The following is a 20308-nucleotide window of genomic DNA, read 5'->3' as shown; positions in this document are numbered from 1 at the left end:
CCTGCAACATGAGGCTGCTGGATTCTCATGTTGGGGGTCTCCTCCATGAGTGTTGTGAGAGAATGAAAATTTAGAAAGAGTAAAAAAAGTTGAAAATTAAAAGGGAGTTTTAACGAAAAATCATATTTTTACACTAAAAAGTCAATTCTGGTACCATTCATTTTACCTTTTATTTTGTCCTTATCGTTAAAACTCAAAGTTTTCAAGTCATTTTCATTAGTTTTCCTAAATTAAAATGAGCAAAATGACTTTCTTACCCTTTGACGTTTCTAACTTAGCACACGTCAAAGAAATATTGGATGAAAAATTCAGAAACTTAACGGTAATAGGTACAACTAGAAAAATGTTCGCACGTTGCTGTGGGACTTGAATGCACGAATCTTAACCATATGAATTAGACACATGTAACTTGAAAAAAAATTCAATAAAATCATGAACGAATAAAAAGGATAGATGAGTGAAAGGTGAAAATGTAGGTTGTTTTTGTTTTAGCAGCTAATCTTTCAAGCATAAATGTTCAAAGCAACAAAGATGTAGTATGCCTGTTTTCATAAGTTACAGAAGCAAGATGCAGTCCACACATATTTTGCCCCTGCAGTTACTGTGGCAAAATACATGCCCTGCAGCCTAGGCACCTATTCAGTAGTTACAAAAAAACAAAAAAAAAAAAAAAATCCAAATTTCAAAGCAATAAAGATACACGATGCCTGTTTCCATTAGTTACTACACAAGGAAGATATAGTCCACACATATTTTGCCCCTGCAGTTAAGGTGGCAAAATACATGCCCTGCAGCCCAGGCACCTGTTTAAGCAATTACACAAAAACTCAAAAAAATGTTCTGTTGTTGTTTCAGCAACTAAGTTTTCAGTTACACATGTTTTAAGGGAAAAAAATGGAGAACATCTTTGTAGCAATTCATAACGGAGACTGCAGTCATTCATTTTTTCGACGAGCGAACATCTTTAGCACTATAGTAAAAAACATGAATTATAGTTTAGCAAACACTGGTATAACAAATGTTATGCAAGCATGCATGTGTAAAACAAATTCTAATTTACCTATCTTTGGTTTTTTTGGCTTGAGACTTTGTTTTGAATGCAGCTAACGGCTCTTTATCAGCATGCTCAATCTTAGAGACAACCAGTTTGTGGAATTCTCTGGCAATTCTAGCAGAATTGGTTGTCTCTGTTTGCCCGGTGCGAGTTTTTTTGCTATGAATGAAGGTACAATTTATAAGGTCAGAGGGAATTGTAATAGGTATGCAAAAAAGTGTCAAAGAGTGGTGCAAAAAAATTGGCTAACAACTTTTGATCAGCGGCGTAACACATAAGTACACCCAAGATAAGCAACCATATTTATTAAGATTTAACACATAAGATGATAATTGAGAGTAAAACTTAACCTGTCGGGATTGTCTACTTGATCAATGAACAATGCTCTCTTTGAAGTTTTGGGAGGTGCAACCGATTAGGGTTGGTGATCTGGCCGCTGGGAAGGCGTCACTGGGGCGGGAGTTGCTTCACTCATAATTTCTTTTCCTGTGGCTGCAGCAGATGTTTGCGGGTCGATTGAGACAATCGTTGGGTTCAAGGGCAGTTGATCTTGAATCAATCCATAAATGATGAAGTCCGTTTTCCGAAAGTCACTGTTTTGATTGCCAAAAGATAGCAAAAATCTTTTTGTCTCTCCCACCAATTTTTTCAGAGGCAGCGACACCATGAAGGGATCGTCATATCCGTCCTCTATTACCAAAGTGTGGCAAGAAACATGAAGTTTCTTTTCAGTGTGCCTTCCTAACATGAGGAAGTTGTGCTAATTTGTGCTGTCTTCCACTATAGATTGATTTTGAACCTAAGGAAGAGTTGGATATTTTCATGTTAGGCAGTTATTACTACCATTAACATTCTAAAAGTATAGATTGCCAAAAGCATGTTAATAAAAAATTAAGAGAAAAACCAATGTCCCTATAGACATCACAATAAATGAAAACAAAATGTACCCAAACGAAAACAGTTTTGTAGATCTCACATTTCTCCTTTTTTCTATAGATGGGATGCACAGCAAATGCAAAACCATAATAGAACATGTCTTCAAATCAAATATATGGACAGTCAAATAAGCCTTTGGATTTCAACGTAGTTAAAAAAATTAGGCAAACATAGATTCCTATTTCATTTTTTTCTCACAACATTCTCAAGTACCAAACATCACCAAAACTAATCTCATAAAGCCAACAAATTTAACCAGATACCAACTAATGGGTGTAAGAATGCTAATGATCACAAAATCCTGAAACGAAAAAACAAAAAAAGCCAATATGACTAAACTATCTTGAAGTAAAATACGACAGGAACTATACGTCTGCGTATTGGAAAAGCAGGCAAAATGAGCACGTCATTGCAGTCTAAACATGTGTTTAAAATCATTTTTGGCATCAAATTACACAAAAATTTGTGTCCAAAACGAACCCAGAAAGCAAGGAACTAATAAAATACTGCATTATATTCTATCTTAGTAAGGATTAACAACCTATAACATGCAACATTTAATGCCCATGATTGTGAAACTTGCAGATATAATGAAAGGGGAAAATTCCATTTCCTTCAACAAAACAAACAGAAAATAATCCCAAATTGACATGCAGGATGTAAGATGCAACTTTCTCATTCATTTATCAGCAATCTAGTACCTTTCCCACCAATTACCCTATCTCACCAATTAGTTGTGATCCAAATACAAGGACGCTTTGTTTACAAAAACAACTTTGAATAAAAGTCCATGAGTATTCCAAAACTTTGGTCAACCAAAGACACTCCCATCCATATGTATATCGAAGGCAATTCAAGAGGTTGTAGATTGAGTCATAAAGTATAAACATAAATTGAAAGACAAATAAATTTTATAATTGCAAGAAATTTAAAAATGACTAACCAGCTTAATACAACATTTAGATGTAAAATAGGTGTTAAAGAAATTACCATGGTTCAGGTAATCTAATTAATAAACCATGTTCATTGCACTCAAATGATCCGGAAGTTTTCTTGACAGCTTTATGGCAGGACGGGCACGACTTGTACCACCAATCTCTAGTCAAATCAAATCCAATGACAGTCGCTTTGCATGCAAAACTTGCATTCTGTTATGGAATCACACAATTTTTAAATAATGAAATACATTTAATCATCTTGTAAACATGAAATATAAATGAATAAAGAAAAGAGCAAGAAGAAGAGCTAAAATTTATTATTAAAAAGATGTGGCTTCTGTTAACAAGTATGTGATAAGAGACTAACTTTGTGAGTAGAAGGAGCTCATCAATCATTTTGGACTCAAAATTAGGACTAACAGCACGATCTGCATACATCTCAGCTGAGGTGCGCAAGATTCAAATAGGTGATCTTATATGCTCAAACCTGATTCGTGTATGTTTAGGTTGAGAAAGATAAATAGAAGAAATATAAACAGCAAAGTTATTAAAGGAAGGTTGTCGATTTACTTTTGTTTGTATTGGGTGAGTTGCGGAATCTCTGGATTGAAAATACAAATAGTTGATCCAGTGCTTCCAAGAACAGAGTTTCCTATGTATAAAACATAACAATCAATAAATTGAAGGTTTAAGCAGCTAAATAAAGGACATTGAGGTGCAACCTTGGTATTGTTTGACTTTGAGGCTTGTTAAAGCAATGAAGATGGGCGATAGAAGGGATTGCATTCCATTGTCCTCAATAGTCGTTGCAGCTTCTCCCCATAAGGTGATCCTAACCGTTTTGCCCCTGTAAGTTTTTAAAAATGTGATGTTTTATATGTCATAAATACGACGCCTTACGTATAAAGCGTAATTTGAACTTAACGGAAATAGGAATGACTTGATATCTTGCAGGTTCAGATTCATCTTTTTCGCAATGTTTGAGTTTTGCATAGTCGGCTCTTTAATCGGTTGCACAGCCGTTAAGCAACCAAACACATCTGCGAATGATTTTTAGCGGTGAAAATGATTGCACACCAAAGGCAATGAATAAATTATAATAACAATTTTAGATGTTAGTGCATCACATAAAACCAAATTTGTTACCTGTAAGCTCAACATCGTTGTTGATTCTCTTATGAAGCTGATCAAGGTCAATCAAATTAAATCACTGCTTTGGGATCTCCTGGTTTGTTTTGTCAATGGAAATGATTGTGGTTTTCCTATTTAATTCAACCTTGGCAGGATGAGGGACAACCTTGCTCGATATCTTGTTGTGAACAACGTGAAATTTGCTGATCTCCTATGCATCGTCGACTCTCAGAAGGTCCAAAAAAAAATTGGATGTCTCGAGCGTTCATAGTCGTGTGAACTGCATCCCTCTGTTAGAAGGAGAAAATTAAAATAATACAGATTATTAAATGAACAGGAGAATATTTAACACATGTGGTTTAAGAAGCTCAAAAACAGTGAGGATAGCACAATTATGGCCACAGAGACAACAGTTATGATAAAATACACCATAACAGTAAATATTACTTTATGAAATGAAATGATAGCAACTGAAGCAACCTTGTAAATGAACTTTTAATTATATTTTTATGGGTAAAAGAGGAAACAAAACAAATTAAGAAAAAAGAAGAATTGATGGTTTCTACTTAGTTTTGTTTACATATGTAAAATAACTTGTTTAAGCAGAATTAAATATAATAGCTATAGTGAAATGCAAAGAGAGCAAAAGTGCCAACAACACACTCTAAAATTTGTTTTTCCAAGAACGAAATTTATTGTAACACATACCATTATATGGAGAAGATGGAATTTGATTTCTTTTGGATTTGCATGAATGTAGTGGCCTTGTATAAAAATTGATATCGAGGCCCATGATTGAATCCAATAAAACAATTAACCACACAAACATTAATTATGTGAAAGTGATGTATAATTGGGCAGCGAATTGCGTAGCACAATTAGTTCATGAACTTTAGAGAATGTTTGACCATAAAATTTGTTGTACCAAGAACACAGTATGCAAACTTGGATATATAAAAACGTAAGCATCTTACGATAACGAAAAAGGTGCAAAATTCCATATATGTTAAAACCTAAACTCGGATGGCACTGTTCTAGGGCAGTGTGCTTCCCTTTTTGCTTCTGCTTCTTTCTGCTTATTTCAACTTTGACCTTCAACATTTTTGTCTGGTTTCTTTTCTTTCCTGCTTTCTGCAGTGATTCCTTTTCACTGCTTTTAGTCCTTTTTTTTTTCCCATTTCTTTTGCTTCTCTTCTTTCGTAGCCGTCTACTCTCTCCTCTCTTTGCCCCTGTTGGTCTCAAAGTGGATAGTTTTGTGGTGAGTTCTTCTAATCTTGCATCTACAACTTTTTTATGCAACTGTATGGATTGTATTCTATTCAATTTTAGATGTTAGAAGCTTTTAATTTTTTTTGGGTTCAATTTTAAATGGGTTGTTGCTTTCAGAGTTTTTGTTTGATGACATAGACGGGGTTTTTGGGGAGAAACTTTTAATCCGTGAGTTTTTTTAGTTAGGTTGTGTTGTGGGTCTTGACAAATGGATTTTCGATTTGTAAATGGATTTCTGTTGAAATATTTTCTCTTCTCATTTTTGTTTTTTTTGTTTTTTTGTTTTTTTGTGCCATCGGGTTTTGCATGTGGGTGTATAATCAGGTTTTCTTTTGAATTTCAGGGGATTCAGATTTTTATTTTTCTGGAACTTTTGTCTGCGGGTTTGGAAGACATTTGTGCTTAAGGTGAGAAACTTTGGTTGCTTGCTTGCTTTTGGGTTTTGTTGTAGAATGAATTTTTTATTTTTTATTTTATTTTTTTTAAGAGTTACATTCGTGGGAATTCATTTGTTCTTCTTTTTTCCTGCATCTGAAAAATGCCACATGATGTGAGTTTACAATTAAATATGAATATCAAAATGGGTTTTCTGTGCAAATTTTCTTTTTCTGATTTTATAGAATCGAAGAGGATGTTAACTATGTTGTGGGTATTGGTGAATTTCTAGCATGTTTAAGCGTGCAGTTTTTGTTATAATGTATGGATTGTGTTTTGTTCAATTTTAAATCTCATAAGCTTTTATTTTTTTTTGGGTTCAATTTTAAATGAGTTGTTATCGACCATTGAATTGCTTTTGGAGTATTCATTTGATAAGAGAGAATGGGGGGGGGGGGGGGGGGGGGGGGAGGGGGGTGTTTTTCTTTTGGAGTATTCATTTGATAAGAGAGATTGGGTGAAACTTTTGATCTGTGAGATTTTTAGTTAGGTTGTGTTGTGGGTTTTCGCAAATTTCAATCGTGTTTATGCGTGCATTTTTTTGTTATAGATTTGGAAGAACATAGCATTACAGGGTGTTGAGGGTTTGATGGCGGGGGGAAAGTAGTAGCGTTAAGATTTTGCAGGTGAGATATTAGGGTGAGAAAAAAATGGGACAAACAGGATCGAAGACACATTTGGGATTAGGGGTAGCAAAACAGGGGAAAAGAATATGACAGAGGAATGGACTCTTAATTTTGTTCTTGACTGGTTTGGGATTTTACTTGCCTTTGGGGTCGTCGTTGGCGTCAAGAAATTTGGTGTCAAGTGGTGTCTGTTTTTTCATAACTTTTATTACTAATTTTTATGTCATTTGAGATTTTGTGTCCTGGGATTTCTAAATTTTATCGTTCATTGTCGGTTTTTAAAATTTTTTTGACTTCATATGTTTGTTTAATATGTTGTGTTTGTGCCGGGACACCATTTTGCAAGTTCTCTTTCCATGGGGACACTACATTTTATAAGTGATGAGGGTGAGGTTTAGTGTCACAACCCGTCCCGGAAATTTTAATTCCGAGGACGTGAAGTTATGAAAATGCCCTTAAACGGGACTAAGGGGCGTAAAATATGTTGTAACTTGATGATTTGGGGATTGGGTAGGATCCCACCTCCCTCAAATCTCTCCCCCATTTCTGCATCTTGTCTCTCTCTCTCCTCCCTCACAAATCTCTCATTCACTCTCCGTTCTCTCTCTCTCTCCTTCGAACTCACACGGACCACCCACAAAACCACCCTAAAACTATACCAACGAAGGATCTAAGACCACCATCGTACTCCTGAAGACCACACGAACACGATGGTACCAATTTCAGGTGAGTTTCACTTCGGAAAACATGGATTTCAATTTCACTGTGCGTGTGCACTGTTCATGCACACGTAAAGATTAATGTTTTTTGGGATTTTGAAGCTTGTAGGAAGTTTGGTGAGGTCCTAAGGAAGCTCGGAGTGCTTCGTTTGAAGGATTTGGACGTCGGGATCACGAACTGTAAGTTTGGCCGAATTTTCGTATTTTTGGAAAAGTTTGATTCCGTTGTTTTTAGGCCCTAAAACTAGTCCAATGTGGTAGATTATGATTAGGGCTTCATTTTGGTATAAATTACGTGAAAAATGGACATAGGAACACGGAGAATGACAAGTTCAAAGTTTGGCCGGAGCTTTCGGGGCTTTTCCGGAGAATCCACGGCGAGTTAGGGGTCGAGGAAGGTATGGATGTGTTCCTCTCGTCAATATCTTCATTTTGATATATAGTACGTCAAAAATGGTTAAGAAATGAAGAAGTTATGACACTTTGAAATTTACCCAGAAATTCCGGCAAAACACCATCTCCGGCGAAACCAGTCCGGCGACGCGAGGAAGAAGACGCGCGCGTGGGCAGCGCGTGAACAGGGCGCGTGGGGGCGCGTGAGGGCTCCAAATTGAGTTCTGAAAATTGTCACGCGTTCGTGACGTCGTGTAGATCACCGTGGTATATTCATACACCCAAATTGAGCAACGTATGAGAAAGTTATGGACGAATGTTTGGTGTATGTGCGTTAAATAATGTCAATTTGGTTACTGTTTGTATAGGTGAAAATTATACAAAAGAAGAATGTAACCAATCTAGGGGAGGCTCAGGGACCTACGAGACGTCGATGTGATCAGTGAGTGGGCAGTTATTTTTCAGTATATATATATATACGTATGCTTGACGTATTTTAAAAGAAATACGAATTAAACATCCTGTCATATATGCATCATATTTTAATATGTGCATTACCATAATTATGCATACTGTTGCATGGTGCTGAGGAGGCCCAGGTAAGCTACATTTGAAATACTATCATCACATGCATTAATAACGGCATACATTTATATATGTGTATTTGGTGTTGTGGACGCACAGGTAAGTGCCAGGTAAGTGGTATTCATGTTTGTATGCAATAGTAGTTTGAGATGTTTAGAGAGCTCATAATCTGCACCCCCGGTGTTAGTGCTCCCGCCCAGGGCCAGGGCATAGTCCTTCACGTGATGTTCACCAGCACCACACGCTCGCCTTGGATCCAAGTTAGGTGCAAGCCTTGTCGGACAGACTACATTAGGTGGTTCCGACTCGTAGGTGACCCGCGATTATTCGCACAGTCTTCACGTGATCATAGCACTAGAGCGTATATATTACACCCAGTCCTGTCGGACAGACTACATTAGGTGGTTCCGACTCGTGTGCAGATTCAGATGTTGAGTTGAGATTGGAGCTCTATATGCAGCGGTACATGTCACGTTAGGTGACTCCCGGCTGCCAGATTATATGTTATTGATGTGAATTATGCTTGAGCATTTACATTTATTATGAGATTCTAATGTGGCATATTCTCAAGCATGAATGGCATATTCTCGAGCATGAATGGCATATTTATAAGCATGAATGATATATCTTTGAGCATGACTGGCATATCTATACATACGTATATATGTTATTTTTTGGGAAACTATACTTGTTTTACGGCGAGGGGTTAGTATATGCAAAAGAGAAAAAAAGGTTTTAAATACGTTCGTTTTGCTGACCCACTCAATTTTGTTTTGCGCCCCTCCAGGTTCAAGAATTGCAAAGGTGTGGTGACAACGAGGAAATTCAACGGTGTTCTGACAGAATTGACCAAATAAGGACTCACCTTCGGGTGTTTCATTTTAGAAGTTGTATATTTTTAAAGCTTCCGAACTGTGCAAATGGTTACGTCACTCTCACGTGACGGCCAGCATGCCCTCCTTCGGGACGGGGTGTGTCAGTTGGTATCAGAGCCTAAGTTTCGATCTTGGACATCTTGAGAAGTTCTAGTGAATTCTGTCAGAACTACACCGCCTCGTAGCAAACCACGTAGTTAGAGGAACTTAGTCTCCCTGATTTAGCTGTTGGGGGAAATTATTATTTTGGTGATTCAGTATATTATCAAAAAGGGACATTTTAAGATGGGTTATGAGTTGAATTTGAATCACCTTATGAAATGATGGACCTAAGGGAGCAAAGCGATGGCTTAATCATTTGGAAAAGACGTTTTGGATTATGCAAGTCAAAGGAATCTTCCTTTTGACAGAAGGGTTGAGACGACTACCTGGTTTGAGTTATGAACTTGTATCCTGGTGGAAACAGGAGTATAATTCGTTGTCACCGAAGGAAACAACCGATTGAAAATTGTTTAAGGACTTGTTTAAAGAAAAGAATTATTTCCTTTGGCATCTTATGATGGTAGAAAACAAGAATTTGCAAATGTGAGACAAGGAAAGCTGACGATCAATGAGTATTATAGAAAGTTCTCAGACTTGCCTCGTCCCATTTGAATATTGCTGCTATTTTGATTGAAGTGTTATATTGTTTTAGGCTGGGTGGCATAAGGCAACGGTATTTTGGGTGACCACTATCCATTGTAATTCTTATCAGGAGTATACAAGATGTTGTTGAGCCTTAAGGACTCTGAGAACATGTGCAGCGAGAGTAAAGAAGAATGATAAAAGAATGGGAATCAAAAGAGGACGATAAAATTAATGATTCGTCATATCAAGAATATAGAAAGATTCGGAATTTCAAAAGAAGTGAAGCTAATTCTAGTTCTTTTGGCAAAGGTTTTAATGCCATTGACCAGAAGCGAAGTGATAGATGTATTGGTAATCCCAGATCTCAGAGACAAGGTGATTTTGGTAAAGGAAATGTACCTTTGGGCTGTAGGTACAATAATGGACACCTTTGAGAATGTAGGCGAGAAAGCAGTGGACGCTTTACAAGTGGATAGATGGGACATAGAACTGCAAATTATGTCCAAAGCCAACAGAAGCCCTAGCAGTCTTCTTTGCCACAACTAGCGCCGATCCAGCAAGTTCTTGGATCTATTAATTATGGTCAGTTAGGTCGTGGTGTACATGAGCGAAGTATTTACACTAATAGAGGTTGTGGGAGACAACAACAAGCCCAGGGATGTGTTAACTACACATCACTGCAAGATACTCAGAATTATTTGGATTTGATTAGGGGTACGATAATTATCCTTAATGTTTTAGCTAAAGTCTATTTGTTGTTAATGTAGAAATTTTACGTTATTAATGTTATTGCCTTGAAAGTAGTAAATAAACGCGGTTGAGACGTGTGTATGTATTTCCTTGGCAAAATAGTAATATTACACCCTCGAGAGTTGTTGCTTACTTATCGAGACAACGATGATTTATCAGTATTGCGGGCTGCAGACCGTAATATTAATAACTTATTCGTGGATTCGTTAAGCAAGTAAACCAGTAGGTTATCCTATGTTAGTATCGTACTTATTTAAAGTGCTCAGTAATAGTAGAGTATGTATTGTTGCTAGCTACTTTTGTTCCATTAGATTGTAGATTTCGATATTATTCTAGAACATATTAGGTTATTTACAGTGATGAGTTGCAGACCACGCGAGGTGGTACTGAATGTGTGCAAGATATACATGATATGATGAGTTGGTTATGAGCTATATATGCAGCCGAGGGCTGAGTTGATTAGAATGAAAGAGTATGAGCTATGTTTATAGCCGAATGTTGAATTGATTATATGTTATTTTCCATCGGTCTGGATGACTAGAGATTACTTTTGTAAGTATGCAAAGTGGAGTGAGGCAGACCGTTAATTATGCTGTGAGAGCAAAGAGATTATTATCAAAATGCTGCCAAGGATACTTATCTCATGTGGTGCTAAAAGATGTCACTTCTGGTAGCGTGGAAGAAGTGGGAGTAGTCAAACATTTACCTGACGTCTTCCCTGAGAATTTACCTGGATTGCCGCCAGTTAAAGATGTAGAGTTCACTATGGATTTGTCTCCAGGTACAAACCATATATTATAGAATGTTGCCTTTTGAACTAAGAGAATTGGAAATTGGTTGATAAAGGTTTTTATTCAACCTAGTACATTACGTTGGGGGAACCCCAGTTTATTGGTGAGAAAGAAAATGGACGTTAAGGCTGTGCTTTGATTATAAGCAGTTGAATCGAGTAACAATTGAAAACCGTTATCCGTTACCTCACATTGATGGTTGTTTGATCAGCTTCTAGGTGGTTGTATATTTTCTAAGATTGACTTGAGGTCTGGATATTATTAGTTGAAGATTATCGGTGAGGATGCCCTTATAATAACTTTCAGGACTCGTTAAGGTCATTTCAAGTTTGGTGATGCCATTCGGAGTGACGAATGCATCTACTACTTTATGAATTTGATGAATGAAGTATTCCAATGATATCTAGACCGATCTGTTGTTGTTGCTATTGAAAAGATTGATAAGACTAGAGCAAAGTATGCTAAACATCTTAAATTGGTATTGCAAAGATCGAGAGAATGTCGATTGTATGCTAAGTTTAGCAAATGCCAATGTTGGATGAATCAAGTAGCATTTTTGAGATATATTATATCTGCTTCAGGTATTCAAGTGAATTCATAAAAGGTAGCAGAAATTGAGAATTTAGAACAACCACGAATCGTGATTGGGATTGGAGTTATCCTAGCTTAACAAGCTATCATGGACGGTTCGTAAAAGATTTTTCAGTCATTACTTTGTCATTGATGAGATTGTTGAGAAAAGAGGTTATGTATGAGTGGGAAGGAAATTGTGAGCAAAGGATTCAACAACTGAAGTATTTCCTCACTCATGCACGTATTTTAGTATTCCCAGAGAATAGTGGTAATCATAAATTTTTAGTGATGTTTCTTGAATGGTATTGGATGCATGTTGATGCAAATGTTAGGGTGATTACATACGTTTCACGACAAAAGGAACCTCATGAAATGAATTACCCTACTGGTGATTTGGAAGTCATGATTACCATTCTTGCTGCGAAGTTATGAAGACATTATTTGTGGTAAGAATGCAAGATTTTTACGAATCCAAAAAGTCTCCAATATCCATTATTTGGAAGGATTTTGATATAAGGCAGCGAAGGTGGATTGAATTGTTTAATGAACATGATTGTACGACCAGGGTGATCGTAAAATTGTTCTAGCTGATGCACTTGGTGAAAAGACTGTGGTAAGAGTTAATGTCTGGCACGTTTGCCAAGATTGTCTTCTTGTGGATTGGAAATCAACTGAAGTAAAGTTGAGAATGGAAGTTTGAGAAGAAGTTGTAATTGCTAATTTTCAAGTTAAGTCTTTTTAGTAAGGTCGTACTCAAGACTCAAATGGTTGACAAAGAAAATTAAGAATTAACCAAGGCAAAGAAAGAAGGGAAAAAGAAAGATTGCTGAGTTCGAGAATAGGATGGTTATGATTGAACTTGAAGTGATAGTTAATCAATGTACCAAGTTAGTACATTTACTCCAGTGTTGAGTAACAACCACAGTGCAACAGTACTTATATGTTTTATGGAGAAGAGATTTGGGTTACGGAACTGCTGAGTTTCTTAAGTATGTTAGTTGCGCAGTTTCCAAAGTAACGCCATAAGGACCATGAAATGTGTCGATTTTTGTTGATTTGTGGAAGAAATACTTCTGGATAGAGAAGATTCGATCACGAAAGAGTTTTGGTAGGCCCTGAAACTATGGATGAGTCTTCTCAAAGTATTCAGGTGATTAAGTTTAACCTGAGAGTAGCCAGGAATGGCAAAAGAGATTAATAGTTGAACATGTCACTAATCGAGTGTTTAACGTAGATGATCTTATAATTTTGAAGTTTTCACTTTAGAAAAGTATGATACGGCTTGGGAAGGAAAGCAAATTAAGTCCTAAGTACCTCGGACTTTATGTGATCATCGAAGAGTAGGTGAAGTTGCTTGATTTACTTCCAGAGTTTGTAAGAGCATGATGTGTTTCATGATTCAACATTTTTAGAAATTTCATCACGAAAAGAAATAGTGAGATTTGGAAAGGAGACAAAATAAGTCTTAAACGCATCGGACCGTTTTTGACCACTAAAGGAATCGATGAAGTTGCATACAAGTGGTGATGTCTTCAAAATTGGCTAAGGTGCATAATGTATTATATTTCGATGCGTTGTCACTAGGTGGCAGATTCGTCACATGGAGTTCCGGTGCAACTATTGAGAATTAATCCGGATTAGACTGGTTGAGGAACCAAGGACGACTTTGGATTGGAAAAAAGAATGTATTGAGAATTAAGACAGTGTAATTGGTAAAGAATTTGTGAAGAAAGCATTCAGTGGAAGAAATTACGGGGGAGAAGGAGAATCGGATGAGAGAGATTTATCCGAAGCTATTGTATGAGTTTAGTTGATTAAGTTGGTTGTTGGAATTTCGGGGACGAAATTCTATAAGGAGGGAAGGTTGTCACAACCCGTCCCGGAAATTTTAATTCCGAGGACGTGAAGTTATGAAAATGCCCTTAAACGGGACTAAGGGGCGTAAAATATGTTGTAACTTGATGATTTGGGGATTGGGTAGGATCCCACCTCCCTCAAATCTCTCCCCCATTTCTGCATCTTGTCTCTCTCTCTCCTCCCTCACAAATCTCTCATTCACTCTCCGTTCTCTCTCTCTACTTCGAACTCACACGGACCACCCACAAAACCACCCTAAAACTATACCAACGAAGGATCTAAGACCACCATCGTACTCCTGAAGACCACACGAACACGATGGTACCAATTTCAGGTGAGTTTCACTTCGGAAAACATGGATTTCAATTTCACTGTGCGTGTGCACTGTTCATGCACACGTAAAGATTAATGTTTTTTGGGATTTTGAAGCTTGTAGGAAGTTTGGTGAGGTCCTAAGGAAGCTCGGAGTGCTTCGTTTGAAGGATTTGGACGTCGGGATCACGAACTGTAAGTTTGGCCGAATTTTCGTATTTTTGGAAAAGTTTGATTCCGTTGTTTTTAGGCCCTAAAACTAGTCCAACGTGGTAGATTATGATTAGGGCTTCATTTTGGTATAAATTACGTGAAAAATGGACATAGGAACACGGAGAATGACAAGTTCAAAGTTTGGCCGGAGCTTTCGGGGCTTTTTCCGGCGAATCCACGGCGAGTTAGGGGTCGAGGAAGGTATGGATGTGTTCGTCTCGTCAATACCTTCATTTTGATATATATTACGTCAAAAATGGTTAAGAAATGAAGAAGTTATGACACTTTGAAATTTACCCAGAAATTCCGGCAAAACACCATCTCCGGCGAAACCAGTCCGGCGACGCGAGGAAGAAGACGCGCGCGTGGGCAGCGCGTGAACAGGGCGCGTGGGGGCGCGTGAGAGCTCCAAATTGAGTTCTGAAAATTGTCACGCGTTCGTGACGTCGTGTAGATCACCGTGGTATATTCATACACCCAAATTGAGCAACGTATGAGAAAGTTATGGACGAATGTTTGGTGTATGTGCGTTAAATAATGTCAATTTGGTTACTGTTTGTATAGGTGAAAATTATACAAAAGAAGAATGTAACCAATCTAGGGGAGGCTCAGGGACCTACGAGACGTCGATGTGATCAGTGAGTGGGCAGTTATTTTTCAGTATATATATATATACGTATGCTTGACGTATTTTAAAAGAAATACGAATTAAACATCCTGTCATATATGCATCATATTTTAATATGTGCATTACCATAATTATGCATACTGTTGCATGGTGCTGAGGAGGCCCAGGTAAGCTACATTTGAAATACTATCATCACATGCATTAATAACGGCATACATTTATATATGTGTATTTGGTGTTGTGGACGCACAGGTAAGTGCCAGGTAAGTGGTATTCATGTTTGTATGCAATAGTAGTTTGAGATGTTTAGAGAGCTCATAATCTGCACCCCCGGTGTTAGTGCTCCCGCCCAGGGCCAGGGCATAGTCCTTCACGTGATGTTCACCAGCACCACACGCTCGCCTTGGATCCAAGTTAGGTGCAAGCCTTGTCGGACAGACTACATTAGGTGGTTCCGACTCGTAGGTGACCCGCGATTATTCGCACAGTCTTCACGTGATCGTAGCACTAGAGCGTATATATTACACCCAGTCCTGTCGGACAGACTACATTAGGTGGTTCCGACTCGTGTGCAGATTCAGATGTTGAGTTGAGATTGGAGCTCTATATGCAGCGGTACATGTCACGTTAGGTGACTCCCGGCTGCCAGATTATATGTTATTGATGTGAATTATGCTTGAGCATTTACATTTATTATGAGATTCTAATGTGGCATATTCTCAAGCATGAATGGCATATTCTCGAGCATGAATGGCATATTTATAAGCATGAATGATATATCTTTGAGCATGACTGGCATATCTATACATACGTATATATGTTATTTTCTGGGAAACTATACTTGTTTTACGGCGAGGGGTTAGTATATGCAAAAGAGAAAAAAAGGTTTTAAATACGTTCGTTTTGCTGACCCACTCAATTTTGTTTTGCGCCCCTCCAGGTTCAAGAATTGCAAAGGTGTGGTGACTACGAGGAAATTCAACGGTGTTCTGACAGAATGGACCAAATAAGGACTCACCTTCGGGTGTTTCATTTTAGAAGTTGTATATTTTTAAAGCTTCCGAACTGTGCAAATGGTTACGTCACTCTCACGTGACGGCCAGCATGCCCTCCTTCGGGACGGGGTGTGTCATTTAGATACTCAAAACACTCCATTTTTTTCCAAATATGCGCGTTTGGTTCTCTTCGGTTTTAAATGTTTAAAATTAAATGGTTATTTTGATAAAATGGTTTATTAGTTTATCTTATGTGTTGTGGTCAGGAATTCAATTGGATTGGGTAAAATGCTTTATCAATTTACGTTATAGGGAATTTTGTGTATTATGGTCTGTGAGTTTTATTGCTCATCGTTTGTTCTTTTTTCTTTGCTTGCCGGTTTCTTTTGCCGGGGATCACTATAAAATTGCTTGAGGCCAAGATTTAGATAATAAGATTCGAAACGAGGCGTTACTTTTCTTTTTGGAAACTAATTTAAAAGCTCTGCATAGATAGTTAACTGTGTTAAAATTCTTGATAAAACCTGAACCTTTTGTTATATGTGAATGTTCATTCCTTACTACAAATATAATAGGCATAGTGGTCTAAAAAATTAAAACCCACTGACACATGACATCAGAAATTCAAACCAATTTCTACTGTTACCATTTCCTTCCTTCATTCAGATCATCAGCATGTAGTTCGAATCTAGATCAAACCTAGATCAAATTCAGGTGACATTATTTATTGTCATTGTTTCAATAATTTACATTGTTTTAGTACCCAGGTTTACAGCATGAGTTGAAGATCCAAGATCATTTTGGCAGAGACTTAGATATTGAAGACACTAATTTTGCTCCTTATTTTGTAGTTTAATGTCCAACTTTTTACATGTTTTATACACTTATAACACCCGCAGCAACGCGCAGGCACTATGACTAGTTCTCGCCTATTTATCAACAAACACACAATCGAAACTCTGTGGCTGAGGATCATCTCCGATGGTTTTTTGGATCCACATCCTACAAACCCTGATTTGGAGCTTGTTTACTGGCTGGTGTGGCCTCAGACAATGAAGTGGCATCATCTCCATCGATCTAGATAGAAAAAAAATTGAGAGTCAAATTAAATTGAAAACATAATAAGCTAATTTATCAAAGTAGCGGTGGAGTCATGTTTAGAAAAAAAACAAAAGGACAAAATAACAATGCAAACTTATACCTTCATGTAAATGTTTTAAAACATCTTTATAAACTATGTTTTTTGTATAATCGTAAGACACGTCGGAATCATGAGCAATAATAATTTTTAGACCCGTTTTTGAGGTGACTTTGGACACTGCAACATATAGTTGCCCATGAGAAAAATCAAGTTGCGATAGATACAAACCAACAATTTTTAAGGATTGTCCTTCGCTTTTGTTGATTGTCATTGCATAACAAATTTTTAGAGGGAACTATGGCCTTTGCAAGATAAAGGGAAATTTTTGCTGAGATGAGTTAGTGCATCTTGCGACTTGAATGTAAATACCCACGAATTTTTCTGAACATCTAAGATGCATTCATGCATTGTTAAAAAGCGACTCATTTTCTAAAATGTGGGTTAAAAAAAAAATTTCTTATTTGTTGAGAAAGTGCAGTTATGAACAACATATTTTAAAACCCAATTAAAACACCAACCAACCAATAACAGAATCACAGAGATAAAATGCTTAACAACATTCAATAAAAAGCAAGAACACTGGCCTAAACCAGAATAACAGAGATAGCAATGGACCTTCAACCCTAACAGAATCACACATACAAAATTAAAAGGGAAAAAAAAAAGAAAAAAAGACCGTCCAACCACTGGACAATTAGATCCCAAACTAACTACACAAACATGACAAAAACTAAAACATGGAGATGTGCAACACAAAACCTGTAATTAGATCCCAATCACAAAATGCCAAAACAAAATTCCTAATCTAATTATCCCTATACTAACAGCCCATCCAAGCAAATACAATTCTAATGGGGTTTAGAACAAATAAACCAATCATCCAATTTGAATGGCGTTTGGAACAAATACACCGACTACTCAATTTTCTCAAGCTTTACATAAATAGACACATACAGATACATGCAAAAAATAGAAAGAAGTCTAGTTCCATTCTAAGCTCAAACCACCAAATACATGCTTAGTTACTCGACCTTGACATAAATGGACAGATAAGATATATGCACATAAAATAAAAAGAAACTCAGTTCCAATATAAGTTAAAACGAACAAAAATGAATCATATATTTAAAATCCAAGCATGAAAGCTTCATGAATATAAAAAAAAAAAAAAGGGTACATAACTAATTAGGCTTTGAAAAAAAGTGATGGTCCATAATTATATACCTCAAAACATCAAGGAACCAACTTCTTCTTCCAACGATCCAAATTTTTGAAATTTGCAATCTATCCTTTAACAAAGCCAATCTATCCTTTGAAATTTGAAATGACAACCACATTTCAATGCAATCTATCCTTTAACAAAGCCAATTGTCATTTGTTCACATTAACTTCAATTTTTCCAATTTCTAACAGATAAATGAAGAAAGCTACATATCAGAAGAAAGGAGGAACAACAAAAGGAATAACAGAAAGTTAGAAATAAATGCACAAATGGACAGATAGTGTTTTAGAGAAAAGTTTATCTATCTTGATATTCAACACACAGAATTTCAAATCTAAGGTATTTAGCATATTTAAACATGAAAGAGCGCTAATTCATGAACTAATTAGGATTAGAAAAATGGATTCAAGTAGATAACCAATTAAAATTGAGAACGAAATTCATCAACAAAGTTGGAGCCGGTCTTTGGAAAACGAAAGTTGATTCGATTGTTCCATTGTGTTCACTCCAAAAACTACACTTTTCAGCTTTAAAATGCAGGAAAATGGATATCTTGACAGAAATTTCAAAGAGGATAATTAAATTACAAAAATATAAGTACAATGCATGGATCCGCACCTGGCAACCAAGAAGGGAGAGAAGCTATCGCAAAGCAGGTAACTGACTTAGTAAATCTATGCTATCAAGTTCCTTGGTTTTCTGTAGACAACAAATTAAATATATTAGATCCTTTATTCTTAACATCATCACAAAATTCGTTTCTTAACAGCATCACGGAACTGATCATTTATATCATCTAAAAATAGTAAAGAAACGAAACATACAGTTAAAAACCATTTGAGAAACATAAGTAAGCCTTTGGTTGTTAGATTCCCGGTAGGCAAAGCACAAAAGATTACACACAACGATACTATTGAAGCTTTAAAACCTACTTCCCAAATTAGGTTCTCTGACTGGCTAATGGCCAGATTGAATTTATATTATCATTTCAAGCACTGCAATGCCTAAGTTGTTTTCCTAGACATTCTAATTAATCATTATTTAACTGAAGAATACAATTCATAGAACAATAATTATATAAAACAGGAGAAGCAATATTAAAATCATGAGGTTACTTGAATTTTGAGGTCTAAGGGTGATAGCTTAATTTTCTAGGTCAGTTATGGGATTGACAATTTTCGGCTTAGTTTTGGCTAAGAAATAATTAGATTGTTACTTATTAAGTTGAGTTAGTTTTGGAGTTGTCTTCGAAAGGAAGTGTAAACTTCTATCTCTAGCTTGTCTCTTGTAATATATTAGAGCCTCTTTGCAGATCAATCATAGTGATTTCTTCATTGCTTTCACCAGATATTTCTATAGTTCTACTCTAGTATTAAAGTTGACAGAATTAATAGCAAGTACTCTAAACCCTAAACCCTTTAACCCTACAAGTCAATGGCGAAAAACTAAATTAGCCAGAAACCAAAAGATCTTAGTGAGAACTTGTGTGGACGTTAGGACACGAAACACATTAAAACTTCTAGAAACTCGAAGGTATCGCTATTTGGTTATGAAGACGGATATATATCACTAGGAAACAAAAAAAAATAAAAATGGCTACAATTTGCCAAAATTTGTAAATCAAACACAGATGTATCAACTCATTCTCCTCTATTAGTCTGTTATCACCTCACATGCCACACTTTTTGAGATTGGATCAATTCGATCACAAGCAAACCAACAATATTAAATTTAACTAACTAACGATCAAATGATTTAAACATTATGTATCACAAATCCAAATCAATAGTGGTAATAAATAAGATAATTTCAGCTACCATTTGCGATTAAAATCGAACAATGCTTACTCCCAAGGAATATATTGCAGCAATCAAATGTGTGTTTAATTGAATTAGCCATGTATTTGAGGATTGTGAAAGGTTTAGTATGAGAGTAAACAGATGTTCATTATTAGCTATGCATCTGCTTGACAAACGGTAGCTGAAATTGCTATGTATTTTGAATGGGGAATTCAAAAACCAATACCAATTTGTCACGGTTCAAACACCCGGAATTTCAGAATATTTGCAATATGTTAAGCAAATACATATAAAGGTGGAAAGATTAGATAATGCAGAATTCCCCAACTATTCCATTAGACTATTAAACCAAATAAGATCCATATCACTCGGCTAGCTACAATAGGAACCACATATAAATCTCTACACCTCTCTATTTTTTTTTCTTTTTCTGTAGTTC

At 36.5% G+C, this 20308-nt stretch overlaps 1 long non-coding RNA gene across 1 annotated transcript; it reads left to right on the top strand.

The window, feature by feature from the left end:
* The first annotated feature begins 14426 nt into the window (after nucleotides 1–14426).
* LOC137730732 (uncharacterized) lies at nucleotides 14427–15844 on the top strand. The gene is made up of 3 exons (XR_011068209.1): nucleotides 14427–14547; nucleotides 14649–14722; nucleotides 15653–15844. It is a non-coding gene; the product is annotated as an uncharacterized lncRNA (long non-coding RNA).
* The last annotated feature ends 4464 nt before the right edge of the window (nucleotides 15845–20308 follow it).

Source organism: Pyrus communis, chromosome 4 (assembly GCF_963583255.1).
Source record: "Pyrus communis chromosome 4, drPyrComm1.1, whole genome shotgun sequence".
Lineage (NCBI taxonomy): Eukaryota > Viridiplantae > Streptophyta > Magnoliopsida > Rosales > Rosaceae > Pyrus > Pyrus communis.
Note: the sequence above shows the minus strand (reverse complement) of the source record. Positions and strands in the feature narration are given on the sequence as shown.